Below are 21,043 nucleotides of genomic sequence, written 5' to 3'. Positions count from 1 at the left end.
CTATCAACGAAGAAGCTTTGAAATCCAAATGTCCAGTCTGTGGAGCTGGTGGAGTCATATTGGGAGGATGTTAGTCTTCAGATGTAACCACTCCTCTGCAGTAGCTTTTACTTTTCAGATTAACTTGAAAATACAACAGCAAAAATAAATTGGCTCCCTCCATGGCAGGTTGTAAATGACTATTGTTCGAGCCACTCTTGTAATAAACTCTGGTCTGGTTTTCTGATTATTAACAATCAAGTTTAAATCGTTGAGTGCCTTTCAATGCACAACAAGTCACCTCTTTGATATTTATTATGCAAAATGTAATGACTATTACTCTCATCAGAAAAGGTACAATAGTACTGAAAACCATTTAAACCCTTTTAGACTTTGTCTCAACACCAGGTTAGCACTGCTGGTGGAGGAGTCCTGCTCCTGATGAAGTACAGCTGTGGCCATTAAAACTGGCAACTGAAAACACTTTGTACTTTATCATTGAGCTGATTAATTGAGCATTGCAAAGATGGAGTTAGATTAGTGAGACACACGCCAGGGTACAGAAAGCCCAGCTGAAGTAAACAGAGCTCTTCCCTGCTCTGTGACGGGTGGATGGAGAGATAGATGGTGTTTGTGGTGGTGGTTAGAGGGGGTCTCCCAAACCACAAAGCAGAACGAAAAACACAGGAAAGAAAAACAATCTCATCTGATATCATGGAGCAGCAGGCTAAAGCTGAAAGCTGAAATTTAGGTCAGATAAAACCTGCTGCTCCCAATGTGACAATAACAAGTGAAGAGTTATTTTTTTTTACAAAATCGCTATATATCCATTTTCAAAAAATTATGATAAATGTGCTTTTATTGTTTAAAGAAATTTGAAAGAAATTGGTGTGTTTTGTCACTATCTAATCATGGCATGGGGTTGTTCAATGACAGACATGTATTTGTTTAAAATCTATCACTTGATGGTTTCATTTCAGAGAGACAAATAATCATGTTTTTCTTTCAAAATGCTATATATCCGCCTCATTCTCAAATAAATAAGTAGTACTGCTAGGTTTTACACAGTCAAATGTAACAAATAACTACATTTTTTATAAAGAAATGTACAAATGATACATTTGTGACATCAATATTTAAAAAATGCCATTTTTTATAATTCAATACAGTAATATGAGATCTGTATGTAAAACATTTACATTTGACATTTTAGTAGATGCTCCTATCCAGAGCAATTTACAGTAAGTGCATTAATCTTAAAATACATTTACATTTTATTCATTTAGCAGACGCTCTTATCCAGAGCGACTTACAGTTAGTGAATACATATTTTTTTATACTGGCCCCCCATGCTCTATCAACTGAGCTACATCCCTGCCGGCCATTCCCTCCCCTACCCTGGTCGACGCTGGGCCAATTGTGCGCCGCCCATGAGTCTCCCGGTCGCGGCCAGCTGCGACAGAGCCTGGATTCGAACCAGGATCTCTAGTAGCACAGTTAGCACTGCGATGCAGTGCCTTAGACCACTGCGCCACTCAGGAGTCCTTTCTGTGAGAAAGTTAAGACAACTTCATATCACAGTCAAATATACAGGATACCAACATTCCATTCCAGCTAAACAATGGATAAATAGCATTTTGCAAAAAAACTCATTTTCTATAATCTATTAATTAAACATCTGAGAACAGTAATATACAGACACAAAGGTCCCATAAGCAATCATTTCTGATAACAAAAAACAGTTAGTTAGAGAGAATACCGTTACCACACCACCAGTGCCTGTTTAAACTGGATGACATAATTCAAATCTGAGAATGGAAATAGAAAAATAGATTACAGTAGGCTATATCAAATCCAGGATTAAGAGGAGAATAATATTTTCAGGGATTTTGTTTTCAGAGGGCAAACTCACTCTCTCACTGAGAAATGATCTAAGTCCCTCAATTGTAACTGATTTGTGTATTTTAACTGTTAGATGTTAGATGGAGACTATGTAGTGGTGTGCGTTCATGCAGGGCAAGAGGTGAACGGTTTCAGACCATTAACAGGGCACTGGCCTTCACCTACATCATCTGCTAAACCCACAGCATGGGATGCTGTGATCTCCCAAATACTATTTTTCAATGTTAGTCGCTGTAGTCACAGCTTGTTCCCTCGCTGGGCATCAAACAGCACAGATGTAGAGGTCCTGAAGTGCCACAGCACGAGGAGTAATGACCCATTATGCAATCTGCACAGGTCATGGATATTTGAAAAAATGTGTGTGTCTGAGAGAGAGAGAGCGAGAGAGAGAGAGAGATGGGGGGGGGGGAGGGGGATGAATTTAATTCAACTCTAAATGCATAGCCTACATTTCTCAAATGGAAAAGCTCACCTCTGCCCATGGTTGTTTACCCTCTCTGAATTATATTCTTATTTCTATTTTTTGACTTGGTAAGCTACAAGCAATATAGGATAAGTGAAAGGTCATTATTTTCCTACAAATTATTAGCTATGCATCTGTCTAACTAGTGGGAGGGTGAGTCATAGTAGTAGGCTGTTGGCCATTTCAAAATAGCAGCATCGGATTAAGTTGAAAATCTGTACCCTTACTTGTTTATTTTCTAGTTTCAAGCTTCAAGTTTTGTAATGTCACGTGCACAAGTACAGTGAAATGTATGTCTTGCAAGCTCTAAACCCAACAATGCAGTAATCAATAACTATGTAATACTAACAAGAACAAAAACACACGATAAATAAAAATAAGAAATAAGATAATAGGCATTTGAGAAACACTAAACAGGGCAAAGGGTTCCTTGGCTGATGAATGAGTGGGTTTGAGAGGAAAGAGCAAGAGAGCGCGAGAACATGCGACCTATCAAAAGAGCTGAATGAAGATAGGCGTTTCAGCACCATTCTCGGGGAGAGTATTTTTTTTTTACAGTCTATGGAGTAGACGCGACATTTGCCGCAAGTAGAAAGGAGTGGAGCGATTGAGAACGAAAACTCTTCTTTCATGTGGATTACTTCTGGAAAAATAAACCCCTACCAAAAGCGGAAACTAGCTAATACATTAGGAACAACATACAAAGACTGGAATTATACGGTAAAATGGTCACCTTATTTGTTAGCAATTTTACCCGTACTGCTGCTATGGTTGACACGCTCCAGCTAGCTAGCCAAACCAGAAGCTATCATTTGTTAGCTAGCTAATACAGCGCTAAATAGTGCTAGCTAACAGCTAACTAGCCAGCTAACTAGCTAGCTAGCTAGTTGACCGTATCATATAAATAATGTTAGATCGGTAACTAGTATACATAATTTGATATACTTGATGGTATAGCGAGCCTTTCTATAAAACTAATGGCAACTCGGATTATGTAACTTGATGACTAGCTAGACATTGTCATGAAACAGCAAACCATTAGCTAGTTAGCATAGTTAGCTAGCAGGCTACCTAAAGTAGTTAGCCAACTAGTAGTAAGCGTTTGTCACCAATCAGGCATCTCCTGAAACGCCCGTGTTTTAGTAATTTATTTAATCCATTTGGCTAACTAACTAGATACTGGGCACAATCAATCAGTTACGCCTATGGTCAGATTAATTGATTTGTGATAAGCTTATCAACACTCCGCCCGTGATTCACGTTGGTTGTTGTTGACGTTAGGGGTCCTGACTGCCTGAATGAATCTAAAGCGTACTGCAGCGACGATTTGGCGTGCTTTTATTAAAAACAAAAACAGCTTTGTTGGCATATTATTCTAAATGTATAAGTAAGGTAGCTAGCTAACTAACGAACTATAGCACATTTGTTTGCTTGTCAAATTACTTGTTTGCCTACTTTTCTATGACCTGTCTGAAAGTTGGACAGAAGTGAAAGTTGTGCTGCACAGAGACATTCATAAAGAAATGAACAAAGGCATGTCTCATGTAAGGATAGAGGAAGGGAGAATACTTAACCCAAAACATAACTCCCCTCAGTCAACCTCCAAATCACTACTACTACTATCATGGTCAGAAAACAACACTTGTTTGAAGGGGGGGAGGTAAATCAGAAAATAAATTAGTCTCTTTTAGACATAAGCTACCATAGTTCACTCTACAGGTAGGCTAACTGCCAAAATAAAGGAAACACTTCAGTAAATGAGGGATACAAAGTATGTTGAAAGCAGGTGCTTCCACACAGGTGTAGTTCCTGAGTTAAGTAATTAACATCCTATTATGCTTAGGGTAAAAATGCCCACTTGCCCATTATTTTGGCTACCATGGCTAGAATAGATCTGTGACTTTTAAAGAGGGGTCTCAAAGGAGCATAGGGGGTTTAAAGGGTGTGTGTGTCTGTCACCCAATTGAAAACTTATGGGAGACTCTGGAGCGGTGCCTGCGAGCGTTTTCCACCACCAACAACAAAACACCAAATGATGGAATTTCTCGTGGAAGAATGGTGTCGCATCCCTCCGATAAGAGTTCCAGACACTTGTAGAATATACGCCAAGGCCCTTTGAAGCTATTCTGGTGGCTCGTGGTGGCCCAATGCTCTATTAAGACACTTTATGTTGGTGTTTCCTTTATTTTGGCAGTTATCTGTACATATCAAGAATATTGATGAACATAAGTCTTATTGGACTGACTCAAATGTCAATCAGAAGGCTAGATCATGCTTAGCCTAAAACCACATCTTGATTGATGAATATAAACAGAGTGAAATTGCACTGTCAGCATAATTTGAGAGGGCGTGAAATTGGGGTAAGGTGTTTATATCTGTATTGGCCCTTTTGAGGCTCAGACCATAGTTAATAAGGTCAATTGCATGAATTCTGTTGTAGTATTAAATGCCAGAGCATAGGCAAAGTGTTTAATTACAATAAAAGGCTTGAGGGAAATTAGCTCCAAATGCCATTCAGAGTATATTTGAATAATATGAAATGCTGCTGGTGGTTATTTAACAAGGTCAAGCTGCTCTGATGGGCATTTTGGGTAAAATACATAGCCTAAATGAAATCGTCTTATAATCCAATATCAAATTATGTTCACTGCAAGAGTGGGTAGAGAACAGTTCGTCAAAGATTATATATTTTACTTTGTTAAAAAGCTATGCTTTAATTTAGGCTTGGCTGCAATACAGCAACAATCTGCTTTGAGATGGTTTCCTCTGATTTGATTCTATCATGCATCATTGTTCGTCAAGCATATTACAAACACTTCCTATAAATGATTCCTATAAAGCCACAATAGTGATCTACAGTTGAAGTCGGAAGTTTACATACACTTAGGTTGGAGTCATTAAAACTTGTTTTTCAACCACTCCACAAATGTCTTGTTAACAAACTATAGTTTTGGCAAGTCAGTTAGGACATCTACTTTGTGCATGACACAAGTCATTTTTCCAACAATTGTTTACAGACAGATTATTTCACTTATAATTCACTGTATCACAATTCCAGTGGGTCAGAAGTTTACATACACTAAGTTGACTGTGCCTTTAAACAGCTTGGAAAATTCCAGAAAATGATGTCATGGCTTTAGAAGCTTCTGATATGCTAATTGACATCATTTGAGTCAATTGGAGGTGTACCTGTTGATGTATTTCAAGGCCTACCTTCAAACTCAGTGCCTCTTTGCTTGACATCATGGGAAAATCAAAAGAAATCAGCCAAGACCTCAGAAAAAGAATTGTAGACCTCCACAAGTCTGGTTCATCCTTGGGAGCAATTTCCAAACACCTGAAGGTACCACGTTCATCTGTACAAACAATAGTACGGAAGTATAAACACCATGGGACCACGCAGCTGTCATACCGCTCAGGAAGGAGATGCGTTCTGTCTCCTAGAGATGAACGTACTCTAGTGCGAAAAGTGCAAATCAATCCCAGAACAACAGCAAAGGACCTTGTGAAGATGCTGGAGGAAACCGGTACAAAAGTATCTATAGCCACAGTAAAACGAGTCCTATTTCGACATAACCTGAAAGGCCGCTCAGCAAGGAAGAAGCCACTGCTCCAAAACCGCCATAAAAAAGCCAGACTACGGTTTGCAACTGCACATGGGGACAAAGATAGTACTTTTTGGAGAAATATCCTCTGTTCTGATGAAACAAAAATAGAACTGTTTGGCCATAATGACCATCGTTATGTTTGGAGGAAAAAGGGGGTTGCTTGCAAGCTGAAGAACACAATCCCAACCGTGACACACGGGGGTGGCAGAATCATGCTGTGGGGGTGCTTTGCTACAGGAGAGACTGGTGCACTTCACAAAATAGATGGCATCATGAGGAAGGAAAATGATGTGGATATATTGAAGCAACATCTCAAGACATCAGTCAGGAAGTTAAAGCTTGGTTGCAAATGGGTCTTCCAAATGGACAATGACCCCAAGCATACTTCCAAAGTTCTGGCAAAATGGCTTAAGGACAACAAAGTCAAGGTATTGGAGTGGCCATCACAAAGCCCTGACCTCAATCCTATAGAACATTTGTGGGCAGAACTGAAAAAACATGTGCGAGAAAGGAGGCCTACAAACCTGACTGTTACACCAGCTCTGTCAGGAGGAATGGGCCACAATTCACCCAACTTATTGTGGGAAGCTTGTGGAAGTCTACCCGAAACGTTTGACCCAAGATAAACAAATTAAAGGCAATGCTAACCAAATACTAATTGAGTGTATGTAAACTTCTGACCCACTGGGAATGTGATAATAAAAGCTGAAATAAATAATTCTCTCTACTAATATTCTGACATTTCACATTCTTAAAATAAAGACAGGGAATTTATACTAGGATTAAATGTATTTGGCTACGGTGTATGTAAACTTCTGACTTCAACTGTATGTAGCAGCTGAAATAGCCTATTTATTTTGTGCTTATTGATGCATCATTGAATGCTTCCCTGCTCAAGACTGATAAGGAATTGAGATGGGAGAACCTCTTTATTGTAACCCCTGATCAGTGATGTGTGTTGTGGGTCTTTAAATCTTGTAGAGAGGATTTCTGTGTCTGAATCTGTTGTCTGAATGAAATCCCACCTTGAAGTGCAGTCCAGTCTGACTCCTCAATTAAACAGGATAATCTGCTCCAATCAGGGATTGCGATCACCAAGTCGGCTGCTAATCCATGGTAGTGTGAGAAGAGGTGGTTTAGCCTCCTATAAATCCAGCCTCAGAGCAGTCACGGCACCCTGCCTGTCATCTGGACTCAGTCAGTCCAGTGGTTTGGATGGGGAAGGGATAACTGTTCGTGTGACGAAACCCCCCCCCCCCCCCCCCCCCTTGTCTAACGGGGTAATGGGGGCAGAGATTATCCCGTGCTCAGTGTGGGGCTGGAGGGAGACGTGGCAGACGGCTTTACTACTAGTCCCAGTATTGCTAGCATTATGAAACAAAGGCCATTATGGAACTAGATGAGAGGGAATAGCTAGTAGGCTACACAAGTCTGTTGTCCACTTTGAGAGGGGAGGAAATCTTCAGATCACTGTGTGAAACCTTTTCAGATCTAAATTCACAATTCCTCAGTTTGCATAGGCCTATGTTTAGTACCGGTATGTCAATTTCCGTAAGTCACACCACAAGAGCTAAACCAGAACACCACTGGAATGTACCTTAAGTCAAAAGCTGTTGCGGCCTGCTTTTGAAATATTCCTGAAATAGCAGCCGCCATTGTTTAGAGGAAAAGCGGTGGAGAAAGGGAGGGATGGGGCGGTTAGTATACAGTAAGTTCTACATGATGTCACAGCAGGGCAGACAATACATGTCCTTTTCCAAACCGCTATCTGCTGGAGCTGTGTGATGCCTGGGAGGGGACTGACTGGCTCTGGTGTGGGTTGGGACTGGGAGGTTCCGCTCTGCTGTTACTGTGAATAGGGCTGCAATGAGGGGTTCCGGACCTGTATTCTGATTCCTCGAAACCCGTGGTGATATAAAATATTAGCGATAGCGATATTACTGTGCAACGTAGAGGTTCTATTTTCTACAGAGATTGCAAAAAAAAATTGTACGTTGATGTAGTAGTGCACACCGGTTATGAATGTTTCAAACTCTGTGTTGAGAAATCGTGTTTTTACCTTCAGTTTCTGTTTCAGAGAGCACCAAAACCAACATGAACCATGAGCCTTGCGGTCTGTATCGTCCAATCACAGAGCAGATACAAGTCACGTGATCTGTTAGTGAACACATTTTGTGCCATCGCGTGTTCGCTAACAGATCGCGTGACTTGTATCTGCTCTGTGATTGGACAATAAAGCAGCTATCGAGTGCCATCATGTGTGCGCTAACAGACCACGTCACTTGTATCTGCTCTGTGATTGGACGATACAGGCCGCAATGCTGTATGAGATGAGTAGTTTGTTTGTCAACTAACTCTGGTATGTACAGTCTTGTACCCTTGACTTTTCTTTTGTATAGTTTTTTTAAAACGCAATTTCTTATCTTTTGAATTAATGGTTCACCCTGGGGTTTTTTGTACCTATTCAATGTTTGGAACCACGCGACCAACATGTTGAAATTTAGTGGGGGAAGAGGGGCGCGGCCCGTTGGAGCCCTATGAGGAACACAGCCCTGGGGGCTGATGTCACTTCCCTTTCCCGTTATTTCCCTTTACAATTCCAGAAACAGAATCCATTCCATTTGTATTTGACTGAGCTTGACTGAGCTGAATTGTTAAGTGGGTTTGTTGCTCTGTTAGTGGAATAGGCTATTAGCCTAGGCTAGTTGTTGTAATTAACTAGCCTATATGACCACAACCTGTCAGTGTGTGTGACTGTGTTGTAGGTTGCTGGGTTTATATACGATGGATAAACGTGTGTTTTGATTATAAGAGCAAGTCCTAGCAGCATTATCTGCCTAGTGTTGCTCATTCTGAGCCACACTGGAAGTACTGCTGAGAATAACAGATGGTCTAATGAGCAATTACTGAAGGTTATTGAGCTTGCTCTTCAGATCCATTCACAAATGCACCTGTGATTCTCTGGAATATATATATATATTTTTTACTCTAAAGCCTGTATCTTTCCTACTGACTTCCCCCATAATGTCAAGGCAGATTGGCCGCATTGCAACATAAACATGATTTCATAAAAGTGGCAGGGGGTGGTATGTCCTGGCACACCTTTGTAAACACTTGAGTTGACATGCAGAACACAGAGGGAAATATGAAGCAGTCACTGAAACTGCCTCCCAGGCCTAGTCCCTCTTTCCATCCTTCTTACTCAACGAATGAGTAACAACAGCTGTCTGGCATTTCTTGTTCACTGGATTCCTGGTGGACTGCACCTGGTAGATTCCGTGCAAGGCACTTGTTATGGTTGACTCAAACGGTCCCACAGAGTGGCATGATGCACTGCAGCTGGCTCAGAGAGAAGCCTCTTAATGAATCTCACAATCAAAATGGCATTAAGTTGGACACGGCCGCTTTGGTCCTGGCCTGATGTTGAGCAGATACCTTCTGTAGAATTGACTGAGATTGCCCAATGGAAAGGCCTTGGTTCGTGTTACGACGGACAACTGAGAAGAGAGGCTGCCCTGTTACTGCTAAGACAAAGCACACCACACACCGAAGGCTTCAACTTCAAATTGGGATGATTACGCCCTGTCAATATACTCCAGACAATGCAGGATACTGTATCGGCTTTTGAAAATGGAATTACAGCCCTACAGTGGATTTTTATTTTATTTTACCTTTATTTAACTAGGCAAGTCAGTTAAGAACAAATTCTTATTTACAATGATGGCCTACATCGGCCAAACCCGGACGATGCTGGGCCAATTGTGCGCCGCCCTATGGGACTCCCAATCACGGCCGGTTGTGATACAGCCTGAAATCGAACCAGGGGGTCTGTAGTGAAGCCTCAAGCACTGAGATGCAGTGCCTTAGACCACTGCGCCACTCAGCGCCTAAGATCATTATAAAATCGTCATTTCATTCTTTATTTAGGCAAGGCTATATGTTTTCTTGCTCCAAGGTTAATCTCAGTCTTTGTGGAGGCATGTTTATTGGTTAGTAGCAGTGTTTGTGGTTTGCTAGAAGCTCTTGAGGTTATTGATCCTGAAATCTCATTTTCTGGTCTACTGTTATTGAAAAGTGACTGTCTGTCACTTTGGCAACAAAATATGTCTGCACCTAGCTAAATTGTATTTTTACTTTACTCTGCAGTAAACATTTTTAGAATACTTTTTTTACATCAACTGAGCAGCAACCGATCCAGTAACCTGCGGTCACAAATGCTTCAATTCCATTGCCTATTACTTAGTGAAGGCTATGGTGATCAGTGTGCACACACCACACAGCTGTCTCCAACATATTTTGGACACAGTTGTGGAACTCGTTACACAAAGGGTGGGGGGGTCTAGAGGGTTGGTAAGGGTTGCTCCTGAGGCTGGCCCAGGGGTTAATGGGGTCTGGCGGCGAGACTGATCCTAGGCCTGTCACTGTGTGGAGCTCACCAGGGCCAGAACAGGATTTATGGAGAGCAGTTTTCATTAGAGCAGATTGGGCAGAGAGCTCCCTTTGTTTGGTGGGAGAGGTCTTCAGCTGGGCCTCAATGGACATCCATTTAAATGGTGAAATGCTTGTAAAGATAGGCTACAGATATTGGGCAGATGTTGCAACTTGCTCTCATCACACTTTGTAAACTTTAGAATCCAGATTGATGCTGTACTCTTCCAATTAATCAATTAGGCTAAACAAGTTACCTTCAGTTGAACTTGGATTCTCCTCTCTGTCACTTCATTCATTACAGTAGAGAAGTAGGCTACACTAACTCACTCAAAGTTGGCACAACAAGCAAGGAGGGATTTTCTGATGACACAATTGATTTTGCCTACACTTTGGTCAAGTGAAGCAGAAACGTACCAGGTTTGTTTAAACTTCCTATTCCATTAGTCTATCTCGCAATTGTTTGTTCTCTCTCGTTATTACTATATTAACTGTTAGGGTTTTGCTGAGTAGTCAGACAAAACGAGTATCGTAACAGATATGGTTAATTTTCTGGATACGATTATGATTCAAGTATTTTTTTGTAATGATCTGTGATCGAAACAAATACATATTTTCGGGTGCCAGCATGTATCTTTCTTATGTCAGTCTGTCATGTGCAAGGTTCTACATGGTCTAAATAACTCTGGCTAGTTTGCCTGTCTGTGAAGATGAAGGGCATGCTGTACGTTGATCCTGCTGATTTGAATGGATAAAGTGAAGCTGTATTTCTCTGTCCACTCACTTCATAATTTCATCCGATATATTTTTCTTGCATGTTCGGTCTGATCATTTAGATTGCTGCTGCCTGCTACTTTGATAAATCACATGACGAGGACGTTTGCTATCAAGCTATCAATGTGCATAATATCTAACAAGTGGGGCAAGGGTAGGGCAAAAATATGAAACGTAAAATCGCCCAACCCAAGAATGTAGGCTACCTTTGAGTGGTTATATGGAAGACAGACACGCTTAACCCCCTTTCCATTGTAGATGTTTGTGTTTGATTGGTCTCTCTCAGGCCATTTCCTCACATAGTATGGGGTTGTAGTATCACTTCTCTTATCATACTCCACACCGTTTCCTGTTGTAAAGCCATGCTAACAAGTCAACGTCTGCCGCTCAAGCAGTTTACACGGAGCAGTGTGTGAAGTCTTTGTTCAACATGTGAATATGAAATTATGGGAAACAGAGGTAGTCTAGTACAGTATTAATTGACTATGGTTGGTCTCTGGCAGGCCACTGCATTGGGAGGAAGTGAGAGCAGAGTGTGTAGCCATGAGCCCCATAGAGTTACTTAGGCCTATTCCCCCCCCCCCATTTTTTCTGGATATCCACCACTGTGTGTGCCATGTTATGCATGGTTTCAGTCACTGCGTGTTCCATGTTATGCATGGTTTCAGTCACTGCGTGTTCCATGTTATTGAAATGGGAGCTGTCCTCCATCTGCATCATAACACCTTGTCATAAAGCAGAAATGTCCCCCACACAAACCTTTCAAAGCATTGTTTAAGATTGACAAGTCTAAAAATCCGTATAAAAACAACATGCACATTTTCCTACCAGAGATGTTTCCATCAAATTGACTTGTTGTGGATTAAAGGCTGTGCATGATGACGTAGTGCAAATAAATAACTTTTGCAGTTAAATTCTCGTGTACCGAATAAAAAGTTAAATGGGTTTCCATCACATTTTCAACTCTACTGATGGTTTTGTCACAAAAGATGTTGCGTTATATAGCGATTGTGCCCACTCAGGTCATGGCACCTGCACTCTACAACAGCTCGCAGATACAGTGCGGGTATAGCCTACATGAGATTATGGACAAAATAGCAAGATTATTTTTATTTTTCAAACATCATCATGTCACCAGAATAAGACCCTCGATATTTATTGGAAAGGAGCATCAAGTTCATCACCATGAACTTTCACAACCCTGTGAAGTTCAGCATAATTTATTTAATCTGTAACCTAATAAACTGCCTGCTTTCCCAGGTCGTAGTGGGAGGACCACACAACATATCATCGCGTGACTCCAAGTTTACTTCGATATGGTTATTATATTAATAGTTGCGCATAAAAGTGTTTCCACAGCCATTTCTCGCATAATTCATTTTACAGACACAAAAAGGTCCCACCTTGTCTAGTGTGTTTTGTTTTGTCGCCATTTGGAAAGGTTACTGACAAATGTGCTGTTTTCATCAGGCCTGTTTTTATCCGACGTGTACTTTACTCGCATAAATAGATTGGATGGAAACCTGGTTAGTGTCAGATGGGTTTTGATGACATAATCCTCTGTGAACTTAATCAAACCCTCAGTGTAGTGTTAATAAACCTGTTTCATAACCGAGCCACAGACTTCGTCACATTCTTCAAATGTAGGATATATTCAGACCTCAATTTAATCAATCCAATGAAAGCATAATCTTAAACGATCAGTTTGTTAACACAGACATGCCTCGCAAATCTACCGGTTTGTTATGGCTCATTATTGTTTTTAATTGAGGTTTTTTAATTAGTATGACCATCTAGGCAAATTTATTGGGAAACATTTTAAATCGTTTTTTTTGTTGAATAGGGCCTACACACAGACAGCCATAATCAAACGTACAGAGAGGATTAACAGAGATTTTAGAAATGGCTCTGCGGTAAGTGATGCACCAGATGGCAGCATTTTAGGACAACTATTGTTTGTGTGTAGACTACGTGTGGGGGTGGGGCAGGGCTCTAAATAAATAAAATGTAATTGGTAGCACTGGTGCTGGCAAATTAAAACTGCAGGTCGCACAGCAAAATATTTCATTGCATATGACTGAACAAATGGGTCACACTTTAGAGCCCTGGGGTGGGGAGAGGGTTAGGCATATTTTTTTAACTGTGTGATTGGTTTGAGTTTATTTGCATGTGTAGTTTTGAATGCTTATGTGTAGGATCTCTGAGTATGTGAATATGCGTGAGAGGGATTAGGCTATATGTTTGTTTTCCAGTGTATATTCAGCTTGTGTATATTATGTGAGGTATGGGGAGGGTGTGTCTGTGGAGGGCTGGACGTGGTGAACTCATTTGGCTTTGCTAACTCCTTCGTCCTCGCCTCGCCTCCTTTTGAAATAGGTCAAAGGTAATCGAGGAGAGGAAATGTGGAAACAAATGCACTTGAATGAAATGACTCCTTCTCCACTCGTGCGTCATCAGGCAAATGACGTCTACAGGGTGGATCCCAAAATAAATATGTAAAGTAATAAAAACACATGTAGCTTCTTGTGCAAGACATTTTATAAATAAAAGGATAATTAGCGTGTCGTTTATAAATAGAGAAAGCAACAGCTGATTGAAAGGGGGTGTGGTGGATCTCAAAACTCTTTCACGAAGCACTCCGGTAGGATACACACACATATACTTGATGAAAGGTGGCTATCGAAGAGGGGAGGACACTTCCGTTCGCCTACCATCTAATTGACACTCTCCTCGACCACTTATCGGTTTTCTGGGTCACTGAGGAGCGAGGACGGAGGACAAAGAACAGAGTCAGTCTTTTGCCCAAATGAGAATCTCCTCCAGTCGATATGTGACCGTACAACACAGTGGCGGATGGTGACCGTACAACACAGTGGAGGACGGAGCATAGAGGGGATATATGTCATAATGGGTTCATATTGCATCGCCCTGGTTGGGGCGGGGTTTGCACATGACCATTCCATTGGTTGTAAAATGAAATCTCCACCCACCTGGGACAATGGGCCATACAAAACGAACTTGCTCATTGTGTAATGGTGTGGGAAGAATGGCCATCAGATCCTGACATGTGTGTCTGATCAATGATACCCCCAGCCTGGCCAGGCCTGTGATGGATCAGAGAGGAAGTCTGGGCTACTTTAGCTCTGCCTTCTCTCACCATCAAATCATCACATCTGTTTTTTAAAGCTAAACTTGCTTTTTGCCTGAGTACCTCTTGTGGCAGAGCATCAAAAACAACTTTGTCAATATGACTTGACCATGATAACTGACCATCCATATATTGAGAGGTAGATATCTGTGGGGAGATCTTCAGAAAGTTCAAGGAGGAGAGTATATTTGGTCTGAGAGTGGTTATGTGTCTGTGTGTTCTAGGCCTATGTAGGGCTGGGTGATATGGCCAAAATATATCACATTATTTTTTTTAATGTGGATGGTTTGATGGTATTTTTTATGTTTTTGAATAATACAAGTTATACATTTGCTTTGAGTAGTGCGTGACCCTAGGGCGGCAACATATGCATTCTAAGTGATTTCAATGGGTCTTTCTCCATTCTGATTGTTTTTACTGTTCAATTAAACTTTTCATCAATAATTTCCACACTGCCACGTAGGGCTGCACGATATGGGCAAACAATCTAGGCCTTATTTTTAACCAAATGTTGCAATTGCGATTTAGAGCAAAACACTTGGGTGAACTGTTGAAATCATGGAAATACAATGATTATTCTAATTCTATAGTTATAATAGTGGGAACTTTGAATACAGTGTTTAACATGACAATGAATGAAAATGCAAGGGAGGAGTTATTGTGACAGGATATGAACCAAAGTGTTTCCTAGGTGACCCTATAATCTTTGCCTATGTTGAATGTTTTCTCTTAGCTACTTCATGTAGCTAACATATTCATGCTTTGTGTATTTCTTTTTGATTTAGAAGATACTGTTTCACAAACAACATACTGATTTAGGTCTACACCAGTACTGGTATTATCCAACTGTATAACTAATTACATTTGCTCTGACTCAGTACATTTATTAGCTAGCTAGCCAGCTAACTAGCGATTAGCATTAGCGGCTAACAAGATTTAGGCCCAACTTGCTAAGAAAAAACAAACTAGTTGTTTGTCGATGTAAGAAACACAAACTAATAGTGTAATTATAGAACGCTAGTGGATTTATGTTAAGAAGCAAAGTGAAAACAGCATTGTTGTCATCAACATTGTTGCATGTGCTGCATTGACCATGCAGTCTGAACGCAAGTGTCTCGTGGTCGAGGAACAACAAATGCGCTCCTTGAGTGACGGGGCGGGGCTAGGTCTGTGTGGAAAGCAGCATGGAGAGAGATTACTCAAGTTGCGAAGTAAACTATAAAAATGGACGTGACACACAATCTATCACATTTAACAAACCAAACATTCAAATACCGTTATAGAAGGTAAAGTAAAAACCCAAACCGGTCTGTGCTTCAATACCGGTATATCGTCAAATACGGTATACCGCCTAGCCCTATATGATTGGTCTCAGCTCCTCCACTGTGGAATGCCTGCGCCACCATGGTTACTGGGATTCATAGTTGACTGTTGAGGCAGAGTGTGAAGGCCCAGCTCTGGGCCTGGGAGCTTGGAGGGCCTTATGTAATCCGCACCGTGTGGCTGAGACGGACTGCGGGCAGGGGAACAGGCAGTAAAGTAACTCTGTTCTGCATTCAGGATACAGCTGGGCAAGCACATCTGGAGGTGCAGGCTAGCCAATCACTGGCCTAAGAACAACTCTCTTCTCCAATTCTTTGTCTTTCAGATATGTTCCACATTGTCAACAGTTTAGTGGGATATTATTAGTCCTGTTTGTAGTATCAGCATGGTTGTAGTCATTTTCCATAGTCATAGGTACTTTTAATATTCTCATCGTCTTTGAATAACAGGATCAAACAAAGGAACTGGAACCTTTATGTGCCAATGCCAGGAGAAAGCAGAGCCAGTCTGTGCTGTCCGAATTTTGAATGTTGAGCGTCCTGGTCGCTCCATGGAGCCGAATTAGATACTGCAGTTAGAACAGTCATGGATTGCTTAATTGACATAGCCTATTATTCAACACGGCAGTAAAATGAGAAAATGTCAACGCAATAGGCTATGTTTGCTGAGTTCTGAACTGTGAAACCGGATTCCTGAGAGCGAGCTTAGCTGGTGCGACTGCTGAAATCCTTGTGTGAACATGAGGGAATATGTGTCTTCTGTCAGATGCAGAATGAGAGGTGTGATAGCCTGTGGCTTAGGGAGGTGTTTCTAACACTCTCTCTCTGACGCATTATGGCCGTTGTTATGGGTGGGTGCGTGTGTGTGGTGGGTGTTGACACTTAGATGGCAGCCTCTCCTGTTGCCGGTTATATGCTGTGGGGTGATAGCAGATTCAAATCCTGTTAGAGGTAAGCAGGGGTTAACTTGGGATGTTGCAGGTGATGGAACTATTGTTTGAGTACCTGCCAGTATGAGTGCGGTCTTAGTACCAGCATTGGTTTGTGGTGGTAAATAGACAGCTATGGGGGTGGGGGCCACAAAAAAATCTGAACTCGTCATGAGGGGCCGCTGCGTACCCATATCCATACAGAGCTGGCCCTAGCCTTTTGGGGGCCCTAAGTGACATTTTGTCTAACAACTCAAACTAACAACTCAAATGACCAATCATTACTCTCGAATCAGTAAGAAGTTGTTAAAAAATAATGAATCGTTCACAAACTGCGCATCACTAGGCTACTGCCTGTCCACATCCAGTAAATAAAAGTATCCATACTTTTACAAACCATACTTTTACAAAGTTCCATCTGGCATTGCCTTCAATGGCTTAATTGCATGGCTTTGTTTTCATGTCAAAGGGTGTGTGAGCCCGTGTCAGGTAAAGCACCCAATACAAGCCTTCAATGCTAGCTGGCCCAGCAGCAAGAGGTTATTTACTGGATTTCAACAAGCCCTGTAACACTGCCAGTAACAGTTTTAGGAAACATTGGAAGAAAATGTGTTGGTTTCTTAGGAAGGAGATTAAGGCAATGATATGCTGTGGCGTGATCAGTCAGCCCTTTCGTGTGTTCACATTTCATCTGAGTGTGGGAAAATAGATGACTGGAGAGTTGCTTCATACCATGATTTAAATCGGCAACTACAATATGAGCAGATTAACACAAGGACATGTCATTGTGTGTGTGTGTGTGCGTGTGAGCAAGTGAGACGCCATCGCCGTTGGCCAGGGTCCTTTGGTAATGAGGATCCAGAGAGATAAATCCTTATGAGACCTGACAGGGTGCCACATTCCTGGCCTGAGAGTCCTTGCAGCCCCCCTCCCCTCTGCTCTCCATGGCTAACTTTACATACTTCTGTAGCTGTTACCAAACCGACGGGCTGATGCCCATTACATTTCACTCATCTGCCTTCTCACAGTAGTAGGAATTGAAGGGCTTTTTCTTTGTGGTGGAGTTTATTGTGTAATTATGAGTGTGTGATAAAGATAATGTCTACGAACAGTGCTTGATTGTTTGTTAGCCATTTGTAATCCAGGCTTTCCAAATAGGAACAGGAAATAGGCCTATGTGTAAGAGAACATCAACAACAGACCAGATCATAAATACATGAAGTCAAGGAAGTTTTGTGAGATAGACAACTAATAACAGAAAGCGGTTACATTAAACTGGTATTAACCAGCTGAGCTGGATTAATAAACAGGATTAATAAACAGGAGTAGGTTTATAGCATGATGCAGGGCTCTACGCTGACCTTTTTTACAAGGAGCACGTGCGCACAGGCGCACGCAAATACATTTAGGAACACAATGAAAAATATTTCAATTCCATGTCTCACATCAAAATATTTAGGCGCATATGCGAGTAAGATGGTTGCACTGTAGAGCCCTGATGATGCATTCATGTAGCCTAAGTAAAATTCTTGCAGATGGAAGGACATTAAGATCAAATAGGCCTAAATGAAAAGGCCTCATGTTCAAACAAAACTGCATAATGTAGCCTTAAAAGTCAACACACTGGTATGGAATAGAACATCTATTTAATCTCTCATATTATGATTTGGCAGTACAAATCTCTAGCTGGCTCCTGAAAATATGCCCTCGTCATACGTTGGCTACTATTAGAGAAAATATCAACATGAAGTTGACAAATTTCAGGCACACTCTTCGAAGGCTTGAAAGGTCTTGTCTGTCTTCTCCACAGATATGACTGGCGCGTACATTTCCAGAAGAAGAAAGTCATTGTTTGAAGTCATGCTCCTACTCTCCTTCTTGGCAGAACTAGCCTATATAGGTCTAGTCTGTGTGTGTGTAGGCTTGCATTCACAAAGCCATTCCTAAAATGGTGAGGATAGAAGATGCGGAGATGAAATGTAGTCTAGTGCAGAACGTAGGTTCACTCTAGCTCTGTGCTAGTGGAGCTGGAGCGTGCGAGTGAGCAGGGGAGAGGGAGTGAGAAGGGAGAGCTAAAAGGGTGAGTTATAGAGCAAGAGAGTGGGGTGACTGAGTTCATTCAAGCAGTGTTGGCAGCGAGCCAGTTGCTTGCCTGTGGGTGTCTGTAGCAGTGCCAGTACATGTGTTTAGCCTCCCATCTGGAAGGCCTTGCTCTGTTTATGTCAAAGCTTTTTCATTGTATCGGCTCACTCAGTTTGGTTCAATGTATTTTCCCTGAAGGTCTTGTGACTGACTTCAAACCCTTTCCCCTCCTCTGTCTGGAGATCTCTGTGTAGGTTCATCTCAGAGAGGCCACTGAGGAGGAAAGCTTATCTCAGCCCTCTTTGTCTTGTTTGCCTTTTTCTCAGCTCTTTGAGCTCTTTCTTTTCTCATTACAGGGTTGATGGGAGATGGTGTTTTTTTCACTTCTCGTTTCACCAGGAGTTCATCCCAGGACTGTTTAACCATCGTTTTTTTTTTTATGAAGTGCCCAGATCTGACCATTTGTATGAATACAGCCAATCTCACAAAGACACTGTTGTTTACGTTCATTCCAAAATGTAACAAAAAATGTCACAAACGTGTTTGTGAAATGTTTGTTACCAGTATTGATATGGATATTAGGAGGGCAAGGATTTGTTGTAGTGATCTAGGCTAATGTCTAGGCTAACCTTGCTAGCTAAAATCCAATAGAAGTCCAAGAGAGTGGTCAAGCTCTGCAGTGATCTTAAGAAAATTGTAAATACTTTGAGCTCCAAGACCATGTCTGATTACTGATTGATTATGACAGTTAGTGAGTGAAGTGCCAGGAGACTGCTGTGCTCTACCCTCTCCATGGCCCATTGGTGTGAGACTGCAGCGTGCCGTTCTCGTGGCATCTCAGTGTGCATAAAGCCCCTCTGTTCCTCACTAGTAGACCCACGCTCAGGGTTTCGTAACGCTGCCACTGGGTAACTATGAAATCAAATAAAACTGTGTGACAGATAGTGAGACAAGAAGGAAGGCCAGGTAGTGCTCCTCATTGTGTCGTAAATGGAGAGAAAGCACCATGGGTAGAATGAGAAGCCACGGATAAGGAGGCTGGTACATTGGTTGTTTTAACTCTTCCCTCATAGATACTCTGTGCTTTATGGTAGAGGGCTGCATTCCCACATACCTGCAGGTCCTGACAGAGATCATTGTGGCGCAGTCTGCCTTTTTCATGCTGTGGTTGGGAGTGTGTGGTCAGAGAGACAACTTTGGGATGAAAATATTTGTGTTGTCCTGCAGATTATTTGGAAACGGTCGTCTTTCTGCTTTGTATGCGTTAGCCTACCTATTGTATTAAAAGCACATCTTTGTCACATTATTACCACACTCAGACGCTGTGGCAAGATTCACAAGTAGCCTACCTCTCCTCTCCTAGTTGGGCGTGCGAGATCAAGTGTGCCTACAGTAGGCCTATATGTGTGGTCTTAATGAAATAGACTATACTGCCTATGCATGGGCGGAGAATCACGTGGCAGTTATCTTTCCAAGGAAATGTAATTAAATATGATTAGACTATAGTTTTACTACAGTGTCTGTAAATAAATATTGATAATGGAAAGAGGTGGAGGGCGCTCAACCAACGTGAGTCGAGGTACAATCCCAAAATGTGAAAATTGAGCCTCCCGAGTGGCGTAGCGGTCTAAGGCACTGCATTGCAGTGAGGCGGCACTACAGATCTAGGTTTGATCCCGGGCTGTGTCGCAGCTGGCCGCGACCGGGAGACACATTTGGCCCAGCGTCGTCTGGGTTAGGGGAGGGTTTGGCCGGCCGGGATGTCCTTCTACCATCGCGCTCTAGCGACTCCTGTGGCGGGTCGGACGCAAGCACGCTGACACGGTCGCCAGTTGTACGGTGTTTTCTCCGACACATTGGTGCAGCTGGCTTCCGGGTTAAGTGAGCAGTGTGTCAAGAAGCAGTGCGGCTTGGCAGGGTCATGTTTCGGAGGACGCATGGCTCTCGACTGTAACTACCAATTGGATATCACGAAATTGGTGAGTAAAAAAATAAACAAATACAAATGATAATTGGAAATGAAAAGGTGCAATGGGACCATGGTGAGCGAGCGTTGCGCCTTTTCATGTTCAATAAATATTGATTACCCATTTATGTCTCTGCCTGCAAATCGTTCTCCTAAAAGGTAGGCTATATCCTATATGCAAAACGTAGCTTAAGAGAAGTGTAAGTGTCCGCTCTCATCATTCTTGCTGCTTCAAGTTTAGTAGCCATACCTGTGAGATCAGGTGATCACCATATTTGTCTCCGTCTGAAAACCGTCCCAGTCCTAAAAGCTATGTTCTAAAACGTAGCTCAAAAGAAAGTGCAAGTCTCTCCAACTCGGCTCTCTTCAAACTACGTCCAACCTATGGCTGATATAGCCCAGTAATACGATTGCCTAATATAATGGGCCACGTGAGAATCTC

The 21,043-nt window shown here is 41.9% G+C and overlaps 1 protein-coding gene across 1 annotated transcript in view; it reads left to right on the top strand.

The window, feature by feature from the left end:
• Window positions 1-2,922: 2,922 nt before the first annotated feature.
• LOC311144961 (nuclear receptor corepressor 2-like) overlaps window positions 2,923-21,043 on the top strand; it is a 118,075-nt gene continuing 99,954 nt past the window's right edge. Inside the window, exon 1 of the mRNA XM_084181154.1 lies at window positions 2,923-3,064. The gene's annotated coding sequence lies outside the window, so the exon portion shown is untranslated. The remainder of the gene's footprint in view (window positions 3,065-21,043) is intronic.

Source organism: Coregonus lavaretus, assembly GCF_964263955.1.
Source record: "Coregonus lavaretus genome assembly, chromosome: 17".
Classification (NCBI taxonomy): Eukaryota; Metazoa; Chordata; class Actinopteri; order Salmoniformes; family Salmonidae; genus Coregonus; species Coregonus lavaretus.
The sequence above is the reverse complement of the archived record's forward strand: the minus strand, read 5'-3'. Positions and strand labels throughout refer to the sequence as shown.